Source organism: Thermobia domestica, chromosome 13 (assembly GCF_964235325.1).
Source record: "Thermobia domestica chromosome 13, izTheDome1.hap1.1, whole genome shotgun sequence".
NCBI classification, from domain to species: domain Eukaryota; kingdom Metazoa; phylum Arthropoda; class Insecta; order Zygentoma; family Lepismatidae; genus Thermobia; species Thermobia domestica.
Genome location: NC_137466.1, coordinates 21,160,728 through 21,184,570, shown reverse-complemented (window position 1 = coordinate 21,184,570; position 23,843 = coordinate 21,160,728). Strand labels below are relative to the sequence as shown.

The window sequence follows — 23,843 nt, the reverse complement described above, 5'->3', positions numbered from 1 at the left end:
GTTTAGGTCGCATTAGTTTAAGATCACATGGATAGCGCTAAATCAAATTGTCAAACAAATCCCAGCATGAAATACTTAATTCCCGCCAACTAGAGTGCGTATTTATTTTTGCCATTAAGACAGCAGTGACGTCTGTGTGAGTGCCAAAACACTTCACGAGTCCCAGTCTGTATCGGTTTCGTCTGTACAAAGCAGAATTTGTGTTTCTGACAAACCAAACACGCATTACAGAAACGAACTGCTTTTGCACATAAGCGGAATTACATTTTCATTGATGAAATTCAGTAGAAAATTAAGGTTCCTTTCTCAACCGCACCATGTCTTAATTATCTCTTTAAAAGCTTGAAAGGAAATAATACTAGATTCTTAAAAATACTACTGGAACATTATTATTATTTCGTAAATACTGGATCTAGTGCTGGAGAGATAAATGTAACAACCATTTTGAGCCAACCAGGTAAATGACATCACTTTATATCAGTGCCGAATTTACGTATAAGCTAAACGAGCTATAGTTTAGGGCCCCATACTCTTGGAGGCTCAAAACTTCAAGGAAAAAATTGAATGCATATTTCCAAAGTATAAGAAAAACAATAAATAAACATCTATATATAGCAAATGAGAAAGGGCTTTGAAGAATATGGGATGAAAATAAATGTTAGAAAGACAAAAGCCATGGTGATTGGAACGAAGGGGTCTGTGTCAAATATAAAAGTAGGAGGGGAGAAAATAGAACAAGTGAATAGTTTTCGATACCTGGGTAGTGTTCTTAGTAATGACATGAAATGCGAACGTGAAATAAAAGCAAGGATAGGAATGGCGAAAGAAGCCTTTAAAAGAAAGAAAAGTCTGTTTTGTGGGACCTTGAACAAAGAGTTGAGAAAAAGACTCATAAAATGCTTCGTGTGGAGTGTTGTACTGTATGGGGCGGAAACGTGGATATTACGTAAAGGTGAAGAAAATCGACTGGAAGCCTTCGAAATGTGGGTGTGGAGAAGAATGGAAAGAATTAGTTGGGTCGAGCGGAAAACGAACGCGAGAGTGTTAGAAATGGTGGGTGAGAAAAGAACACTTTTAGATATTATTAGGAAGAGGAAGAGAAACTGGTTGGGACATTGCCTAAGAAGAGATTGTATTATGAGGGACGTCCTAGAGGGTATGGTGGCGGGAAAGAGAGGGAGGGGGCGAAAGAGACTACAATTAATGGATGATATTAAAACAGAAAGATCATACGCGAAGACGAAAAGGTTAGTGGAGGACCGTGGAGCATGGAAGCTTCTCAGCTGCGGCAAGTGACCTGCCAATAAAGGCAGAATACCTATGATAATGATGATATATAGCAACAGTGCTTCGTTTGTGTAGGCCCCTATGATGTAAATAATGGGGCCCCTTCTGCTAGTCTGCTTCCTAAAATTTCACTGGTTTCTTCATTTCTGTATATAGGGTCCTACGTTCATCTGGACACATAAAGGGCCCCATTATCTTCAGTAGCCTAGAGCCCCACCAAACCTAAATCCTGATCTGCTTTTTATGATTACACAATGGCAAATTCGTCGTTTTTCCTGTAGTATTTGTACTGCAAATCAGAATTCAGAGATACCTTCAAAGTGGAAAAGAAATCACAAGAGCCCAATAGCCGGGATGAGAGGTGAAGTCGGTTTCGCAGTGACTGCTGGTGTGACTTAAATCTTGTAAAACTCTGGAGCCGCCACTGGTTCTAGCATCATTTCATGTTGCTAATGCATTTCTTTTCGTGGATGTATTTGAACGAGGACGCTTGCATTTCGCTCTCCATTCCAAGTGCTCTTGCTTCTTTACCTACTTTCCTCCGCAATTGTGTGTGATTTCTTTTCTACAAAACCATTGTTGTATTATAATTCTATTCTATATACATGTGTGTGTCTTGTTGTCCCTCTATCTGCAGCACCTCCCCTTCCCCACCTCCTTGCCCAGGCAGAAGAGTCGTAAGACTCTCAATCTGGTTTCGCAGCCTAAACGGGGTCAGTAAGCCTTGAACCGTACACGGACGTACTTCACCTGGCCGCGCTGTGCTATTTGCCCCAGATACAAGCGAGCGCGACGTATTCGCCGATACACTTGACAACTACAGACTCATACATGAAGCATATAATTTAATTGTATATTACAGTATCAACGTAAGAAGTATTTTTCATTTTCCTTCTTAGTCTTAGTGAGATGTGTTTGTGAGGCTACAGTGAATCGACCGACAAAAGAGTTTTAGTGATTGAAAGTATTGTATAACACTTAATTTTTATGTAATTAATTTTATACATGAAGTGAATGTGCCGTAACTGATGCATTTAACAACGTTGGAGTAATGATCTTAATTCGAATCCTGAATTCGACAAGTCTCCCTCCTGGGAGAATGCTTTGTTAAATCGTTATTTAATATATGAATTATTTACACATATTGCTCCGATGCTACCTGTGATATTAACGAAACTACCTCTATAGTGATGGTGAACATACACGCAACTGCATTGTCCTAACTTTTTCTCGAACCAGAGATTAGAACTGTACGAAAAGCACGAATACCTGGTCTTCAGCAAAATTTCTTGCAACAATTCCTGAAGCTGTACTCCTTTGGGCTCTTAGAGTATTTTGTGGTAAGTATTAATTTTCGCCTTATTTATTGATAACGTATCTTTATATGAATATAAGATAAAATCATTCTTATCTCCGTTAATATTAATTGTACTATAATTTTGTTAGCACATCATGCATTTGTGATTCCAGTAACAATTGCCAAGTCAAAAATCAAATTTTGGAATGAAACTGTTATATAACGTTCATCAATGGATCTATTTCAATTAAATCTATTTTGTCTTCTGTACATGTCTAAATGCAGGAAAATAATTTCGTTACTTTCATTACGAAAAGAAAGAAAAAAATTAGTCAACGTTTCCTTCTATTTGAAAAAATGAACATAACCTTTCTATTCTTTTCGTTCCTCTAATTTTGTACGAGAATATGCTGTTCTAATATTTTATGTCAGTACTATGTTCTAAATGGTTTGCTAGAAAATAATGATATCTCACGTTCAGTACGATCAGATATATGCCAACGGAGAATTCATATCTCCTAGGAAGAATATCCATCATTAGGGCTGAACTTACGGGGGGTTTATAGGGCTTCACTCTTGGACATCCTCTTGGATAGAGACTCCATAGAGAATGAGGAATGGGTTTGAGAAGATGATTACGTGACTGATATTTCACTTAAAATTCTTGACGTAATTCGAAAACGCACACACAAACTCCGTGATCATCATATGAGGTTGTGGGAAGAGAATAGTCTGGACAAGTGAGAAAATGCTGTAAAGAAACATATCAATACTAATTCTCATTAAAAACCAACTTAGGAGCACGGTCTCTCACTGCTAGAGTGCATACCTGTTGTGCGCGGTCCTTGTTTCGATCCTCGGCCAAGTAAGTGTTTGGTGCATAAAATTGTGTCCGTGGGTTTTCTCGAGGAATTCCTGTTTCCTCCCACAATTCATTCCACCAATTCATCCATTATTCACTTGGCTTAATCATCAGTCTCCCTTAGGCTAAAGGGCATAATTGTGGCGTTAAACTGAAATATTTCATTTCAAGAACCAACTTTGTGCTACAGTAGGAAAAGAGCGAATTTCTGCTCTCGTGTTGATGCCTATTGAGAGTGAGATTAACAATTCTTCCGATTTTGAAGATCTCATGAATGACTTCTAAGATGAAACCGGAAAAAAATACTTTTGATATAGATTTGTTTTATTTAATTGATTTTTATTTCCCTTTAATTTATTTTATTTTACAAGTACATTTAAAACTATTCGAATGTTCGATTTCCCTCTCTGTAGTCTTTCTAGAATTGGTTATACTGTTCAGAAGGAAGTCAACGTCCAGAAGACTTCCAAAATTGCACAATTGAGTCCTTTTTTGTATGTGTGAACGCATCTTTTTCTATTTAAATCTTTAATACGAATATACTTTTAAATTACATTATTTTATCCAAGGTCGTTTTCAGGTAATGGCAAATCAGGCAGCCTCTTGCTTTTATAGTACTCTTTCTCTTATTATTTTTATTTAATAAAGAAACCAATCAGAAGTTCAGTGATAGATCTGCATCTGGACCGACCGAAATATTATACAGCCTTAATGTAACTTGTGAAAACTACTTTATGAAATTACTATTGCCAAATTATTATTACAATTTCGTTAAAACCTTAATTCAGTTTTGTTATGGGAAAGCAGTGCCCATCAACATCAACTATATGGGATTAATTCCCCCCCCGAAAAAGGAGTATTTTACGAAACCGCAGCTGGTTGTGACAAAACAAAGGTAACTTGCTTTGTAGACTAAATATTGCCCAATCCAGCGTTCTTAAAAGCGTCAGTATGTTTTAATTGAAGTTCGATTCTTTCATTTCTAAACATTGACCCCCCCCAAACACATTATTGCAATTAAATTTTGGCCATGGGTACATTGGCCTAACCCTAAATTTCGGGAGAGGTACAGTCCGCAGCAAAAAACCTGCAACATGAGCATGTAGTTTATTGTGAAACGACGAAATCTTTTGCTCCAAAATAAATGTGCATGCGAGGACGCCGAGGTTTCTCCTGGCGTGATTCGTGCCACTTAGAGGTTATGTTGATTTCTTGGGCTGTTAGGCGTAGTTTCACAATAAACTTACATGCTCATGTTGCAGGATTTTTTGCTGCGTACTGTACATAGGACCTCCCCTTAAATTTTGAAAATTGCTAAAACTGAAAATTCAGAATGGTAGTATGAAATCGCGGTTTGTAGCTCTGCGTTTGAGTAGTACATCTCGTTCCATTTTACGGTTCAAAAAATGCCAAAATTCAAATTTCAGAGGATTTTGACCCATTTTATCCTCTTTGATGAGGCTTTTTATGGTTATATGGGTCAGTACAAGGGGTATCTCTTTTATAAGACAGAGGCATATTGACTCATCCCTTTCAAAATTTTGGAGGAGTTTCAAGGACGGCGCTACCCCTTAAAATTAGGGATTGACAAGAAATAAAACTTGAAAAGTTTTTTCTAGACTTGGATACACACACACACACATATATATATATATATATATATATATATATATATATATATATATATATATATATATATATATAAAACTCTATGGCCTATGGAACCCGGAGGTTCAATGCCGCGTTCACAAAAGCTCTCCACTGACTTCTATATTGAAGCATACATCTATATTATAAAAGAGAACGTACAAATCCTTTGTTCCCTCATCACGCTAATACGGCTGAACCAATTTCTTTTATTTTTGGGGGGTTATTAGGATTTGGACCCTAGATGGTTTTTATCATATCACTTTAATTTTTAATTACCAGTGTCTTGAGATAATTGACCATTCAAGTGTCCATAACGTACAAATCCTTTGTTAGTTCATCATAGGTATAAAAATAAACGTATTTATATGCAACCCGCATGACCGTGTCACTCGGCGGGTTAACATAAATGACAGGCGCTATAATGTTAACATTTACTGCAATTTGAAAGCGAAAAAGTAAAAATTATCTAAGTAACAAAGTTTATTGCGTTCCGGGGTGACCGCAGCGAAGCGGGGTGAACGCTGCTAGTATTCTATATTGAAGTAAAGAACATATATCAGTATATATATATATATATATATATATATATATATATATATATATATATATATATATATATATATATATAGAGAGAGAGAGAGAGAGAGAGAGAGAGAGAGATCGAAAACCTTCAAATTTGGATTTTTTGACAATTTTGTACCCATAGAAGGAGAAAAAGGGACCAACCAAATATGCAGAAATACCATGATTGTTATATTTAACCCTAATCAAGGAATATTAGAACTAGATATGTAATACTTTTAGACCGTATTTATCGAGTCTTCCTATGATGTCGTACCAAATTGGGTATTAATATCGATTTTTATTCTGTTATTGGAGGTCTAGAAAGACATAAGAGTAAGCAAAGTGTGAATAAATAGAGAAATTGAAGACGGGATCTGTTATTGAATATCTCCGCACGAAAGGTTTAGAGATGAAGGAAATCCACACTGACATGATTGCTACTTTAGGTGATTGCTCCTTCATATGTCACCGTGAAGAAATGGGTAGCCGAACTTAAGAGGAGAGGAACCTCCATTGCAGATGACACTCTATCAGGAAGGCCTGTGGAAGCACTAACTGAGAAGAACATTGACAAAGTAAATGAAATCATTATGAATGATCTGCAAACGACCATCAAACAGAATACTGAGACAGTGAACTTATCTACTGCAAGCGTAGACCGAATTATTACTAAGCATTTAGGAATGAGCAAGGTTTCCGCAAAATGGGTGCCAAAACTTTTGACAAGTGAAACACAAGTTGAAAGGTACTCATTTTGACACCAATGATGACATCATGTTTTTCATATATGAAAACGACGCCTACATCAAGTTACTTTTTACTAGCTTCACAATGTACCTGAACAACGATGGGCAAAATGTGTTGACTTGTCAGGAGACTATGTTGAAAAGTAACATCAACTTTCTGCTGCTCCGTTCGTAGGTAGGCTTAGAAATTTCGTAACAATCCTCGTATATATATATATTTGAGTCCCAGAGAACATAGAGCAATTTTAGTTTTTGACAATTTCTAGATTGAAGGATTGGGCCAATGTTCACCTCCCGAAATTTAAGAGAAGTGCATTAATGTACTTGTGATGAAATTGACCCTTATATTCAACTATAGAACTATATAAGTGATAAAATGCCATCAGAGTATAAATTAGGTTAATAACACACCACGTGGTACGATCTATTGCTTAGACTTATATTTTTGAATTTCTTTCATCCATAGAAGAAAACAAGTGGGATTATCCAAGTTTACAGAGTTATATATTCGAGTTCTAGAGAACATTTACCATTTTGTCTTTTGTTCATGTAATGTACTCAATGTCTTATGAAAGGGAATGGGCTTTCTACTGAAACATTTACCCACAGAACATAATAATGCCTCATGAAAGAGGATAAGATAGGTAAAAATCCTCTGAAATTAGAACTTTTATCAATATTTACCCACAAAGGAAACTAAATAAACCACCCAAACTTAGACAGGTACACCTTGTCTCATAAAACTTGGCCGCACTCTTTATTGCTATTTTGAGGCAAACATTTTCTAAGTCCAACTTCGGGTATCTTCGGAAAAAAGTAAACCAGCACGAAATGAATGTGCTCAGTTATGTGTATTTATTATTATTATTATTATTATTATTATTATTATTATTATTATTATTATTATTATTATTATTATTATTACGTGTTCTTTATTGTCTTTTAATAGTAATTCTTGTTCAATTCCTGTAGTAGTAAACTTAGACGCGTTCTCAAACTTGTTGCCATATCATTAATATGAGCAGATCAGCAATCGGAATTTATTTTCTGTTAACCTATCGGCTTGTGTTGTACGTATTTTTATATTGTACCAACCTGATGTTTCTAGTGATTTCTTGTACAACGTCTTTACTCGTACTTTTTCAGGAGGTATGCAACCACGCATAGTGATTTTTACCTCATCCGCCATCTTTTAATCTGCGTGTATCAGTTCAGACCTGCCACATAGTATTATTTCCAGACAGTGAGACGTCCTTTACATGCTCTTGTCCACTCAATTTACATCATAAAATGTCCAGGAATCCCTAACGTCTTTTGGGGGAATCCCTTACGACGCTATTGCACGAATCTGAAAACTGCAAATTTGGATAGAGCAGGTTAGGATCCTTTGACGATACCATGCCGCATCACGTCTACGGTCAAACGTTTCTACAATAAATAACTCTAAAGTTTCTTTTCCCACACTTTCGGCAGCCTATAACACGTACACGACGCGGTTTTCGCCCTATGTTTATTGGAACTTTTTTGTTTGTTTTAATCTCAGGAATCACTCCTCGGGTTTTGTACAACGAAGTTAGCGCCATATTGTATATAACATATAATCATTGCAGAACATAGTAATTATTAAGTTTAAAATATATAATATCTGAGATAGGTGTTCATAGTACGTGGGTATTCTATTTGTGAATGTTAAATACGAACAACTCAGAAGCACCAACATTTCTCGAGCACCAATGGTCACGTGAAGAGGTTCAAGTTATTCTTAGAATGGAGAACCTTCACATACGGTTAAAGTTTAATACTCTGATATACGTTTGTAACATGGACGTCACATGACACACACACACACACACACACATATATATATATATATATATATATATATATATATATATATATAGAGAGAGAGAGAGAGAGAGAGAGAGAGAGAGAGAGAGAGAGATGCAAAAAAGCCGGCTTTTTTGAATCGATGGTTTTTTGCACATAAAAAGCCGGCTTTTTTGGGAAAAAAACGAGAATTTTGGAAATTTTGGCTTTTTTCATTTTCATGATTTTTCTGTTTAAATAGCTTGCTTATAGTATACTCTAAAGTTAAATAAGATTCCATGACCTGAATGCCATATTTCACTCTGAAATTCACCATCATCATGGATGGAGCACATGGTTTATGAATTAAAGTAAACATAAATTACGTAGTATTTGAGGGCAATTTTAGTAACTTTTTAACTTTATTTTAACTTCTGAATTATCGACATGTTAATTCTCTAGATCATTTCATTTTACTCATCCGTGTTTCACTTCTTAGAGCTTAGTACTCTAGCTTCTAGCACATAATTAAACTTATGTTTTTCAATATATCCATCAGAGCGTACGTTTTTCTATATGTACTTCCACATTTCCGTTATACTGTAACTGTGCAATGATTTAACAATAATCTTCCGGACACAACCTTGAATACCATTTGATAGAAATAATCAGTATCGGATTTAGGATAATATTTGGGACGGATTTTTACTGAATAATGTTTGTTTTTTCTAAAAATTCCTAACTTTTATTTAATAGGAGCTTAAGTTTATGAGTACGGGCATAACAAATATTTCGTTTCGTTTGTATATTCAGCTATAATCTTCCAGATACAACCTTGAAGACCATTTTATACTGATAATCAGTGGCGGATTTAGAAAAGTATTTTGGGAGGGGCTTTTCTTATTAATGCTTAGTTTTTCAAAAAATACCTAATTTTTTATTTGAGGACAGCTTGAAGCTTATGAGTAAAGGCAAAACTAATATTTAGTTTGTTTTAGAAATTCCGTAATTTCGGGGTAGAGGCTTCAATCCGAAAGACATCCCCACTCTAAACCTCTTCGCAAACCCATCACTGCTGGTAATTTGTAATAACAAAGATTTAAAAACGATTAGAAAGTAAGTCACCCAGGACTCACAGTACTCGCACTGTCTCTACATTCACAGATGAAATTAAGAAAAACTTTTGTCAAAATGGTCGAATGCGGGGTTGAAACCCGGACTTCACGATAGAAGCGCGAAAGCTAACCACTCACTCATATTTATTGTGCAGTTGTGCTTAACTTAAATGTATTCTCTCTCTCTCTTTCTCTATGGCCACAAAAGCTCTCCATTGACTTCTGTCCTTATCCAATTCAATCCAATTTCTACTCTGTATTCCTATTTCTGCTAGATCCATCTTAATATTGTCCTCCCATCTGGGCCTAGGTTTTCCTAATGGACGTTTCCCGATTGGATTTCCAGTTAAAACTTTGAAAGCGTTCCTACTTTCTTTCATTCTGGCTACATGACCTGCTCACCTGAGCTTCCTAGACTTGATGACTCTAACGATGTTTGGTAAACCGTATAAATTATGTAGTTCCTCATGAAGTTTCCGCCATTCCCCATTCCCGTTCCTCTTAGGTCCCAATATTCGTCTCAGAATTTTATTCTCAAATAATTTCAGTCTGCGTTCTTCCCTCAGCGTAAGCGACCATGTTTCACAACCATAAAGCATAACAGGCATGATTATCATTTTATATATTTTAAACTTTAAATTCCTTGACAGAATTCGCGACGACAAAATATTTTGAACTGAATAATAAGAATTTCCTGATTTTAATCGACATTTAATTTCTTTGTGGGCATGACTTTGGTCTGGTAATACTGATCCAAGATATTTGAAAGTATCCACTGTGTCGAAAGTATTAATTGATATTTTAACGCATTCATTATTTGCCGTAACTTCCTTGTATTTAGATTTCTCGTCATATACTCATGTCCCTGCAAGCGTTTAATAAGGCCTCTGTATTTCTTTCGATCGTTCAATCAGATTTACATCAGCATACACCATAACTTGGTGAATACCATTCAACTCTAGGCCCTGGTTCCTATCTTTGATTTTTCTTATAGCGTACTCCGGAACAAAGCTGAATAATAACGGCGATAACGCATAGCCTTGTTTAAGGCCAATCTCGACGTGGAAGCTCGCATTTTTCTGCTCGGACTTTACTCTGGAATTAATTTAAACACTTAACAAATCTAGCTTTTTCGGTATTCCAAATTCTGTAAGAATGTTGTACAATGTTCCCCTCTTTACCGAGTTGTAAGCCTTACTAAAATCAATAAACAGTTGATGTACTGGGTAATATATGCCCATTTCTTTTCGAGTATTTGTCGAATGGTAAATATCTGGTCGATTTCGACTAAATTTACACTGATAATTTCCAATAATTTCATCTGCGTATGGGGTCAATCTTATTAATAGAATGTTAAGAGAAATGCCTCGATAATTATTACAATCAATTTTGTTGTCTTTCTTGTGAATTGGAACAGTGATTGATTCTTCCACTCTTTTTAAATGTATTCCATAGTTTTTCTTTTTTATATATAAAAAAAGTTTCGTAACTATACGTTGAATTTTGTTGTTAAAAATTCAGAAACCTTCAGCATTGGGTAAACCGTGATGGTGGTTATATATTCTACAGCCTAGGAAACCATACGCTCAGATGAACCGTTTATTACGTATATGATCTATGAACAGAAAATTTGATACTTTCCCGATTCTGAACAAGCTTAAGGAGCACTCAGTGCGTTACAGAATTTGGAGCTTTACCGATTTTGCAGATCCGAAGCACCTGATAGGTGGTAACATATTATTACGTATGTGATCAATCAGTGAAAAAATTGTTCGAAATATTCATACAATGTATATGAAAGTTAAAACTTAACTGAAAAATTTCAAGAATGTACAGAACCATCCGAAACGAAGCTCTTGATGTGCAGATTTCTCTCATGTTTTTCTTTATTTTGTTTCAAAAAGAGGATGTGTGATATTTTTGAAGTAAAAATACTACATACAATTTTGCTAGTTATTTGTGTATCATTTTTTAAAGTACTTATTGTATATAAGAGGTTAAAATATTATTACATATATTGGTTAATCCTTTGGAATTCATAATGTAAATATGTTAAGAATTTTTAAAAATCTTTTTGAAATTCATGGTTTATTTTCGAGGTTTCATATTATTATCTGCATCAACCACTATTAAAATGAGTTTTTTTGTTGTAGAGAAGCGAAACAAAGTCTGCTTTATCAGTTTAAAGCCAAATTTTCAAAAAAGCCCAAAATTTCCCAAGCAAAAAAGCGAAGCAGAAAAAACCGAGTTTTTTGCAAAAAAAAGCCGGGTTTTTTCCGAGCCCTTGCATCTCTCTCTCTCTCTCTCTCTCTCTCTCTCTCTATATATATATATATATATATATATAGACGGCCGGATCCAGGATTTCTTGAAGGGGGTGCACCAATAACTACCACTACATTTGATTTAAATGTTTAAGTTTTTAAATGCATTTAGGCGTCTCTGGTGTGAATGAGCAATATTACTCTTCAGTGAATCCTTTTCCTTCAACCTTGAGAAAATCGACTTAAAATATGCTTTTGCAAAACTAAGCTTTCTTTTAAGCCTGAAACGGACATACGACAGCAGAAAGTTTCGGAGAACGTTGCTTTTTCACTGCTAGATTCTCATATTAGATACTGTATATTTACAGTGAAGGGAAGTGCATGTGCTCCGGTGCGCTCCCTTAAATCTGGCCCTGTAATATATATAATAAAGTTTGTGTGTCTCTCTTTCTTTCTGGCTTTGTGCGGCCTGGCGACCACACGAATGGACCGATAGTTACCAAATTTAGGTCACGGATACCTTGGTCCAAGCCCCAGGCCAAAACGAAGCTTTTTTTAAAACTTGGAACCAGGGGTCTTAAGGGGGGCGTTTACCGGGACATGTAAAAGTAGTAGAAAATGACCGATATTAGTGTCAAATTCATAGTTTTCGCGGTCGCTGAGATCAATGGTGAAACTCCGATCGCATTAACTTCCAAATCGCCCCTTCAATTGCGGGCCGGGGATCACCGGGGTGGGGGATACCGAGATATGTAAAAATAATCCAAAATGACCGATATTAGTGTCGAATATTTGGGCGTTTACGTAGGGACGTAAAAAAATCGGAATCGCCCGATATTAGTGTCGAATCGTAAGTTAGCGTCGCAAAATTAATTGTTAGGAGTTGTAATGCCAGTTAAGACCAAATTTACCTACAGGGGTGGGAATACCCCCTTAGCCGTCCTAGGAGAAATAAGAGAAATTGATATGAATGAAAATGATAAAAGAAGATCGATATCAGTGTCGAATCCATAATTATGATTGCCGCTTAGATAAAGAGAGGTACTTTGGATGCCATGTAAGTTAAGCCCCCATTAGCACCCTGAAGCAATGTGTGAAATTGTGACATGTAAAAGTAATTAAAAATGACCAATGTTAGTGTCTAATCCAGTGCTTTCGGGTACCCAAGTTCATTGGAAATAGTTCTGATGACTTTTTTCGTTTAATTTCAACTTTCAGTAGAGGGTAAGATCCCCTAGCACTACTAAGGAGAGTCGGAGGGAGTAGCATATACAATGATTCAAAATGACTGATATTAGTGTACAGTGCATACTTTCAGGATCACCGAGATACATAGCAACACTTCTGGTACCATTTAGCCATTTAGCCATGTCAGCTTGATTTTGAAATAACAGGTGCAGCATCGAAGGCGTTGCTCGCATAGCTTTATGTGTATATTCCAGCGTAACTCCGGAATATCTGGAGCAACTTTTACCAAACGTGGTAGACATAGTACTTTCAATCTAAGAAAAAAAAATATTGTTGTAGTAAGATACCCCAAGGATGGAAGTTGGGAGGAGTGACATGTAAAAATAATGTAAAACGACTGATCGTAGTGTTATCCATAGTTTTCTGGGTCCTTGAGATGAATAGTGATACACCCATTAACATTACGTCCAAATTCGTTCCCATGTTCAGAGGATGAGGAGCTGGGAGATTTGAAAAATAAAATGTAAAAAATTACTGAAATATTTGTCAAATTTACAGTTTTCAGGGTCGGGAAAGCGTTTCTAACAACTTTGGGAAGTGGTTTGTATTCACATAAAGATGGGCTTTTAATCATATCAGTTTCCCATCGTAAAAAGATATGACCATGTCAACGAGTATCACCCAATCGAGAAAAAAACTGTAGATATATGTTTCATCTTCTAAATGAAATAAGACATGTTAAAATCAGAGGAATGGGTCGGCTGGTCAAATGGGTCAATATTTGTGAGTGGGTCAGTTGATCGTGGGTCAACAGGATGTGACCCACTGTGAAACATCACTCACCGTGACTCACCCTGACCCACCGACCCATTACGACCCACGGACCCATTCTTCTCGGTGCATTGGAGACAGCATCTTCTGAGCACTGGTGAATTTGACTACATTTTACTTTGAAGACCTTTATTTTTGTTCTTTTTTCGTTTGTATCTCCTGAAAAAGGAAGTTCAGGCATTTTTGGATTTTGATATTTGCAATTGTAATAATAGCAATAGGATTTACTACTTTTCTTTCGAGATGCAGCCGGAGAGTTTTTATAGGAGCTAACTACTGGGAAAAATGTTTTATTACAAGTATAACCTCTTTAGTCAGTGGAGAGGAAGGTACGGATCATGGGTCAGAGTTGATGACGATGGGTTTTAGTGGGTTGGAGTTGGTCATAATGGTTCAGAGTGGTTTGTAGTGGGTCAGATGGGTCTATGGGCCATGGGTGATGTTTCATCGTGGATTGCGGTGGGTCAGTGTGTCGTGGATCACGATGTGTGGTGGGTCAGTGTGTTGTGGATCAAGTTTTCATTGACCCATGGCATCTCTGGTTCACATTATACTAAAGAAGGTACACGTCGGCGATTTTGCTCAAATTTTGCACATAGATAGTACCACACCAGAAAGCAATAAATCTGAAATAGTTCACGGTATCACTTCATAGAACTCGATATAGAGGGATTTGTCCGATTAGCTAAATTAAGACCTCAATAATTTATTCTTCTATAACGGAGGTTTTCTTCATCGTTTCCGTGGCGAAGTCGGAAAAGTATGCGGCTAGCAAACATAAGGTTGAAAGTTTGCGCTTACGTGAGGTACTTTCTTTTCTTATGTGATTTTATTATTATTATTATTATTATTATTATTATTATTATTATTATTATTATTATTATTATTATTATTATTATTATTTTGTGTTTTGTAGACTCACCTGAACATAAACAAATCACGCATATAGGCAATTAACATATTTTGGGGGAGTAATTTTGTGGTTCGTTGGCGTTTCGTCGCGTCTCTGTCACTGGTGGCAAAATTTTCAAAATGGAACTGGGGCCACTGTGGATCGTCAGTGCGGGGTCATCAATTTTTTTTTGCGAGAGGTGGATAGTTGACCATCTGTGGTCCACCGACACTTACAGCTTGGGGTAGTGAACGATGTCCTTGCCTTCTAGACTTCATGACTACCGAGTCGGCAGTCAACTAGCTTTCAGTATTCCGATACTAACCGACAATCGTTCATGTTTATACACGGTGTTGTTATAATAATAATAATAATAATAATAATAATAATAATAATAATAATAATAATAATAATAATAATAATAATAATAATAATAATAATAAGTTGTAGTAGTATCATTGATAACACAATAATTATATTGTCTATATATTGTCTAAGTAGGACTACACACAGGATTTGGCTCGTTTTGGTTCGACTCGATCCTAATCCGAGTCGAGTTGGAGGAAAGTTTTCGTGCTAAGTTCTAGATTAGATCTCAAAATGTGTTTCGAGTCGAGTCGAGTTTCAAAGAAAAGTCGCTCGTGCCCATCCCTATTAATGAGAGCTTAATCGGAGTTAAGCGAAATCGAAAGTCATACTATTTACCTAAGTGACCCCGAAAACTATGAATTCGACACTAATATTGATCATTTTCTACCAATCTTTTATATGTATTCCCTTCCCATTCACCATAGCTAACCCGACAGTACTCTTTTTCAGACTATAAGAAATATGGTTAAAATTACTCTAGGCCAGTGTTTCTCAACCTAATTCCTATCATGATCCTCTTTTATCACATCCTCTTGCCAGCGACCCCGTTATAATTTGTTTTATAATGAGCTTTTGTGGGATTTTTAACATACCTATTTCTATAATAGTAGAATCCATTTCTTGTTTTTAGTGAACAGTGCCGTGCCATCTAAAATCAGCATCCGGGGCGAGGGTATACGACGATGTCCCCGTACATATGAGTGAGATCGACAGACTTTGCACCATGGTTGGCGCGAAGCACAAAAAATTTTCAAATGCAAACCCTGCTTTTCCTTGCTTTTGAGCACTTTCTATTACGTTTTCCCTTCTATTTTATACATGTGCACATGCATTTTTCTAACATGAGTAACACACTTCCTCCGAATTTTATGCCCCCTTTCTTCGGCGCCCGGCGCTCCAGCCCCACGGCATGCCACTGATAGTGGATACAGTAACAGTAATATATTCCTTATGATGAAGGTTCAAGATGGATGTTAAATTATGTTAGAAATGTCGCTTTTTGTTGACAATTATCTTAAGACAATACATCTGATCTTTGTTCTTTTGTTGCAATACCACCTATTGCGTTCAAAAATATCGGACAATAGATTATTGTATCAAGGAATATTGCAGGTGTTGACCTTGATTGGACGGCGGACACAACTGTGTCTGTTATTTTGATATAGACCCTAATACCGTTTTTTTGTTAACAAAATTCTCGGACAATATTTAGAATTTTGCTTTCTTCTTGAGAAAATCTTGGACAATAGATTTTTGTTCTTTTCTAATTCCGCCTATTCTTCACAAAAGAATCCTAGGAATGGTTTGGAGAGGATACAGGTGTGCGAGTTCACGGGAGTAATGTTAGCAATGTTGACAAACAACGTTTGACCTTGAGTGGATGGGGAGGTGTTTGTTTTGAAGAAATCGGAAAATGATGTTAGTATGACGTTGTTAGGACGCCATTTTATTGCGCCGTAAATGCTTAGACAATCGGCCTTTAGGGAAAAGTCATATTCAGATTTACTATAACTCCAATCAGAAAATTAGTTGCAAGCGAGGTCGCCGACGAAGATACTTAATACTCTTCGCTGGCCCCACAGGAGAGAGAGAGAGAGAGAGAAGTCCGGGACATCACAATCACAGAACTATGGCAAAGTTATTAATATTTGATCTTTGGACGATTGGACGATGAAGTGTATTCATCATACTCTTAGCTGAACATCCTGAAACTCCTTCACCGATAATGTCGCTCCATTTTTAGTTGGAGGGTTAAATTGCACATGAAGTACTACGAAGGTAGATGCGAATTGGGTGAAAGAAGGTTGTTGCCTGTAAAACCGATTGGATTTTTATGTGTACGGGAAGTGTTGAAGCTTATGCGAACTAAATCGGTCATGATTGTTTATACGTGACGAACACAAAATTAATCAAGCAGCAAGAGGTATTGTTAGATGTGGATATTGAAGATTTCGTTCTAATCCATGAATTCATACTTTATGGATATTTTAAACATTTTACATAGATGCAACCCTTCTTGCGTTAAGTAATTTTTAAATTAAATATTTTTTCCTTAATAATCCTTTTCTTTTTCCCTTTCCTTAATAATAAATAAGTTATCGCTAGCTTTTGTAATTCTTGTACAAATTTGTAATATTTGTGTAATTTCATCACCGTTCCAGACTTAATACAACAATCCACAACAAATGTTTATTGTGACCATTTTGGTAAATATCCTTCTTCAAATTGTTTGTATTTACTAACAAACATAATCACCCAGATTAAATTTACATGTTGTTTTCTTTTTATATATTCCGTACACATATTCCATACTTGACTAATGTTTGAATCATTTACTTCTGTAGATGTCATTTAAATACTTTTCTCGTATGTATGATTATAATTATTTAAAATTTTATCGAGATAAGTATTTTTGCTGTAAAGTATGATACTGTTTTAGTTTTATCGTTTGTATAAACCATGTTGCTGATGCACATTTAATTCCCGAATATACACTATAAAGGTTAATTTCACATTCTTCAAACAAATGTTTTACTTGATAATTTATAAACTCACCGCCCAAATCGGTTTGCACATGAAACACGGTAATCTAAAATCTTTAAAGAAATTTCTTATAGCTTTTATCATCGTAGGAACACTTTTAGCTTTTAGGTGAACGCACTATGCATACTGTGAGAAAATATCAATACAACATGGAATATATTTATAATTATTGCACTATGCATACTGTAAGAAAATATCAATACAACATAGAATATCTTTATAATTATTATTATACCTTGCAATATTTTGCATATCTACTAGATCCAGTATTAAAAATAATTTTTCATACTGCCCACTGTCATATTATTTCTTACGCTCGAAAACTTTACTTGCTGGTGCGTGTAATGTATAATCATAATATATATTTTAGTAACTTTGTCATATTCATTACGTTTTAGGCTCTTTCGAATTTTGTTTTTTAATCTGATCTAAGAATTTTAGTACCAATCACTTTAGGTGTACTAACAGGTGTAAAAATAAATTCTTTAGAAACATTAACTTCTGCTAACAAGATTTAAAACTCTTTAGTTCCTAATGGTTCTCGAATATTTTCCTGTACGAACAACATTCACTAAATCCATAATATTTGAACATAAAATTTTATTTCCGTGTATCTTTATTGTTCCTGAATTATGACTATTTTATTTGAAAGTATTAATTGGTCTATTATAGAGATCTGTTTTAATCCGTTGTTTCTGTACTGATTGCAAAATGCCCCATACAAATCGTAAAATAAAGTTATTTTCTTTAAATCAGTAAATTCTTTTTCAACAATAGGTAGTGTAAATAGATTTCTGTGTTGATAATACTGATATGATGCTTGGTAGTGACATAGTACAACTACAGCAGTAGATAGCAACCTAAAAGAATGTATTGGACGAGGATTCACATAAAGGATCTGATAGTTTTTTAATAACGCTTTGCTAGTCGGTGGGTACGAGCACAGGGCGGCGAAGCAAAGGATGAAGTACATGAACCAGGGTATGTTTAACTGTTGTTAGATCAGCAATCAATACTGAATACAGGCGAGAGTGACTAAATTACAAGTTGTCCTTGTCATGATGAAGATACAACCAACAGAATTCTCACGTTTGGAACCACTTGTATACAAAACATTAAAATCATGTACTCTTCAGTAGCTTTGCGAGGTTGTTATTCTTGAATACATGTGTGCTGTCACACACGAGATGACAACCGACTGTCAAATCTCGTCTTACCCGGGATGTACTTGCACCTGAACGCACAAAGTGGAGATGATGTATATATTTCCTGAAAGTATTTGTCAAGGTAAGATCAAAACCGGTTACCAAAAATTGGGAGGTTTCATGCATTTCGCTTGGGGGCAGCACTTTACTAATTTTTATTAAAATCTTTAAGCATGTCCATAAAGTCCGTTGCAACCCCGAAAAATCTGAAGCGATGAAACAGATATGAAAACATAAACATGTCTTTCATCATTTCAATAGTACAACGTATCAAAGTAAAATAAATTGTCCCAGGATCCAGACGGAGTCCACCTCAAAATTTTTAAATGGAAAGGGGGGTCAACTTGCATACCATATGAAAGTTTATGTTAAATGAAAGATGATAAATCAAGTCTCAACTCTCTACGATAAGCCTGTGCAAAATAGCGATGAGTTAAAATATTAACACAATCTTCATTGCAAAATGTATGACCACTCGTATGAATCTGAAACTGTGAGATAGGTGTAAAAACAAAAACACGGATATGTCACCATTTCAAAAATATAATGATCCAAAGTAAAAAAAAAAAAAAAATCCTGATAAAGTGTACACATGCAATTTTCTAGTGAGTAAACCGAAAACCTGTCTCATTCGACCAGGAACAAGAAGATAGTTTCAGATGAAGCCGTCAAGTAATACAAGGATGATATGTTGAATGGCAATAGATAAATAAGATCATCAATGTGAAGAAGACCACAGATTTGAAACCACTTTAAGTACCACCGAATTGAAAAATGAAATGAAATCTTTCAGTTTTACGTCCTAAGGGCATGTCATATTGATTAAAGAGACGGTGATGATGAGAATGAATGTGATGCTGAAATGAATGAATTGGGCGGAAGTGGGAAAAGCCCGAGAAAACTTCAATAATAAACATGCAGGGCCGGCTCTAGCATATGTGAAACACGTTTATTTGCACAGGGCTGCAGGTTTCGAGGGGCGGCAAAATCTGTCATAACTATAATATTTAAAATAAATATTTACTGTTGGGAAGAGACTTCAAGATGATTGTAGTTAAAGTTACTAAATTGACCTTCTATTTGAATACTACATTCATAAATGTTTAGGTCGCATTAGTTTAAGGTCACATGGACAGTGCTCAATCAAATCAAAGATAAAACAGACAACGAGATTGTATCTGTAGTGTTTAGGCATTTCTAAGTACGAGTGCACTTTTCCCTCCCCTTCGTTGTTTATGATGGGGTAGCATACTTAAAATCGTAGCTTTTAAAATTTGAGTTGAGTTGAGTTGATTTTGAGTTTAACGTTGTTCTTTCTGGAAGAAAGGGGGCAAATGATGCCATTGGACAAGTTGGCAAATTGCGTAGGGCCGGCCCTGTATACATATCTATCAGAACGGGAGGAAGGATTCTAATAGTATGGTAAAATGTGTTGTTAGAGAGGTAAACTTGGTGTATAAAATTTACCTCTTAAATTAACTTAAGCAAAGGCTCAATTGTCTTTTAAAAATCCGCTTTTAAGCGAGACACATGATAAGTTCCAAACCTCTGTTCAATATTTAACAGTGACATGGAGGTTGTCTAATCAACACGAAAAAATATGTACCGTTTGAAATTAATTTTGAAACACGTTTATTACTTACTAAGGAATGGTCAGCTGGCGTCAGCTAGGAAATATAGGGTTCTGACCAAACATGGACAAATATAAAATTTCAGGTGAAAGTGCATACGAAGTGGTAATGAAGATTTGAAGTTTAGCATTGGAAGTCAATTAGAAATAGAAGTTGAAGCTCGTGAGCGAAGAAACAACTTCTTGTAGCGTTTAAACACAAGATTATTTTATCTGATTAACAAATTATTTACACAAGCTGCGGTGCTATTTCTTATACGTCGTCAAATTGATCATCTGTGCTGTAATTGTTACTGACCAATTAAGATTGCATCAAAATATGTTTGTTATTGATTTTCAATACTACACTTAACTTCAAACCCCCACAACTTCTGTCTGTTTGCACTTCTACATTACTTTTTTATTCTTAACTTAGATATTGTTGTTGACAATTCTGTAAATAGTGTCCAAGTTTGCCGGTGGGCACAAACTGATCATTACGTAGTTAGTTTGGGTCGGGTTTTTGTCATATTACTTTCATTAGAATGGATATCTTAAGCGAGGAATGGAGGAATAAAAATTTACACCAAAAATAGCCTATCCCACGAATCTCTCCTCATAAGAAGATGAATCTTGGTATATAAACTCCTCGTTAGAAATATGTGGCTACGTGTTCCACATTTTTCAAAAATTGCGCCTCTAGGTGAGAAAAGGAGCATTTGCAACAATATCCTAATTTACCAATTCATATTCACAAAGTAGTTAAAGCGTAGAAAAGTTTTAACTGTTTAAAGTGAATTTTGAACACAGTTAGCACTTGTATTGACTTAAACTTTAATAATTTTACTTTTATTGAAATGTACAGTAAAAGCTCCTTATTCGCGCTTCCCTCATTCACGTTTTCACTATTCGCGGATTTTAAAAAATGCGACCCAATTCCTATATTTGCGGCTAAAGATTTCTTTATTCGCGGATCTAATCAGTACGTACATACATAATAATAAAAAGGATTCCAATAGGTATCCAACCCAATATCATTTGTAAACGCCGTCAAATGGACTAATAAAATGTATAATAGATCTTAACACAACTTTGCCTAAAGTATGTTGTTAAATGATATCGCCGCTGTATTGGTTCGGACTTTGACATAAGCCGTCTTCGTCGCGATCGGTGTTTTTGAGAATGTAAACAAAAGAATGAAAGCAACTTATTACTCAATGAATAAAGTATATTTTTAAATGCCGCCACATTATTAGACGTTCCGTCCTTTGGTAAGACCCGCTTTGCGTGTTTTATTGTTCCGTTTTCCATTCGTTACAAAAATTGTGATCGAGTAACACGCCTCTACCGCTGTCTTTTTAATTTATACAGTAATGTCAACTAAAAAAATGAGAAACGAGTTTCGACACGAAAAAAATCCGTTACCGCTTAAAGTGAAAATAGAAATGCTTGATCGTTTACGCCTTGGAGAGTCGTTTGCATCCCTATCACGCTCATTCAATGTCAACGAATCACCTGTACGATAGGTAAAAAAAATCCGAAGATAAAATAAGGTCGTCTGTAGCTTCAACTTCACTGTCAGCGAAAATTGTTCGTGATCCAGCTATAGAAAAAATTGAAGTGGCGTTGTCATTATGGATCGAAGACCGCAACCAAAAAAGGGTGCCCCTGAGTAGTCCAATGGTCCGGGAGAAGGCAAAGCGTCTTTACGCTCATTTTAAAGAACCTGATGGTAGTTGTAGTGGCGAATGTACAGATGGAGGATTTCAAGCATCAGAAGGTTGGTTCAATAAATTTAAGGTGAGACAATCATTGCATAGCATTAAAATCGTTGGAGAAGCTGAATCTGCAGACACTGCTGCAGCAGAACGATTTCCAGAAGAATTTGCAAACTTAGTAGCTGATGGAGGATACAAACCTGAGCAAATATTTAATGCAGACGAAACTGCACTGTTTTGGAAGAGAATGCCAAACAAAACATTCATTTCTAAAAGCGAAAAGTCTGCTCCTGGATTTAAGGCAGCAAAGGATAGAGTTACACTGCTGCTATGTTCTAATGCATCTGGACATCGTATCATTAAACTACTGATGCTTTACAGATCGTTAAATCCTCGGGCTTTAAAATATCAAAACAAGGACGACCTACCAGTGTTTTGGCGTGCTAATAAGAAAGCGTGGGTTACAAGCGCTATTTTTTGTGACTGGTTCCGAAATTGTTTTGTTTCTGAAGTTGAATCTTATTTTAAAAAAGAACAGAATTTAGACTTTAAAGCAGTTCTAGTTTTGGACAATGCACCAGGTCATGCTCGCGAACTTGAAACTATGCATCCAAATATAAAAGTGACATTTTTACCTCCCAACACGACGGCTTTGCTTCAACCTAGGGACCAAGGAATAATCCAGGCCTTTAAGCTCTATTACATTAGGCGAACCTTCAAAATCGTATTGGATAATATGGAATGCAATCCTGATATGAATGTTATGGAATGCTGGAAGAAATTTGACATAGCAAAATGCATCGTAAACATAAAAGAATCATTGGAAGAACTGAGGCCGCACACATTGAAGCCATGCTGGAAAAAACTGTGGTCTGCTCTGACTGCGGAAAATGACGAAGAATGTGTGCAAATTCAAACTTTGACTGCAATCATAGCCGAAATTGCGAATGGAATAGGACGAAATGGGTTCGAACAGATAGAATCAAGTGACATTCAGGAATTGCTTGAATCGCAAGATGAAGATTTGACTGAAACCGACTTGGAGGAAGTGTTAAATTCACAGCCCATTGAAGAAGAAGCTTCAACAAGCACTGGAAACGTGACATTTAATTTGAAAAATCTTAGTAAAGGTTTAAGAATGGCAAATGAGCTTTGTGATTTCTTTTTGAAAATTGATCCGTCTATGGAACGAAGTCTTCAAACCATTGCCTAAGCCTGAAGATAATAATTAATCAATATGGTCAAAAACTTCAATTACAGTAAATTGTTATATATATACTAGCCTTTGGCCAGCTGGGGGCTTCGCCCTCAGACCCCCGTATTTGCTCGGCCTACGGCCTCGCATGTCATATGTTCGTGCATTTATTCTTAATGTTTCCTTAAATCGGCCCAACATCCCCAGATTTACTTAGGTAAAGCTAACGAAAACGTACAAGCATACCGAATTTGAAGTTTTTATTCCAATTCTAAGTACCTAAAACATGAGATTATAGGTCCAGAAAATGTCTCATTTAAATAACATGGGGAAATTCTTCATCCCCTCTTTAGACCCCCCGAAAAATTAAAAATATTCACTTTTGGCAATTTTCCTGTGGGTTTGTCCCGAAAAGCTATAATCATGTCAAATTTAATCATTGTAGCCCTGCAGGAAGTGCTCAATAATTTGAGGGTGTAAAAGGTGTCCCATATATATAACATTGGTAATATTTTTCAGTTCCCTATAAAACCACTCTAAAATTGGAATTTTTTACTTTTGGCAATTTTTCTGTCGATTAGTCCTGGAAGGCTACAATCATGCCAAATTTCATCATTCTAATCTTGCCGGAAGTGCCTAAACATTTTGGGGTATAGAAGACGTCCCATATAAATAACATTGGAAAGATTTTTCAGTTCCCC

General features: G+C 35.9%; 1 protein-coding gene and 1 long non-coding RNA gene across 7 annotated transcripts in view; one reads left to right on the top strand and one right to left on the bottom strand.

Moving 5' to 3' along the window:
* Positions 1-23,843, bottom strand: part of LOC145668045 (uncharacterized) — a 316,452-nt gene that overhangs the window by 36,164 nt on the left and 256,445 nt on the right. The gene's annotated exons all lie outside the window — the stretch shown is intronic.
* flz (transmembrane serine protease filzig) overlaps positions 1,984-23,843 on the top strand; it is a 424,928-nt gene continuing 403,068 nt past the window's right edge. For all 3 annotated transcript variants that reach the window (XM_081735523.1, XM_081735520.1, XM_081735521.1), the window contains exon 1: positions 1,984-2,627. The gene's annotated coding sequence lies outside the window, so the exon portion shown is untranslated. The remainder of the gene's footprint in view (positions 2,628-23,843) is intronic.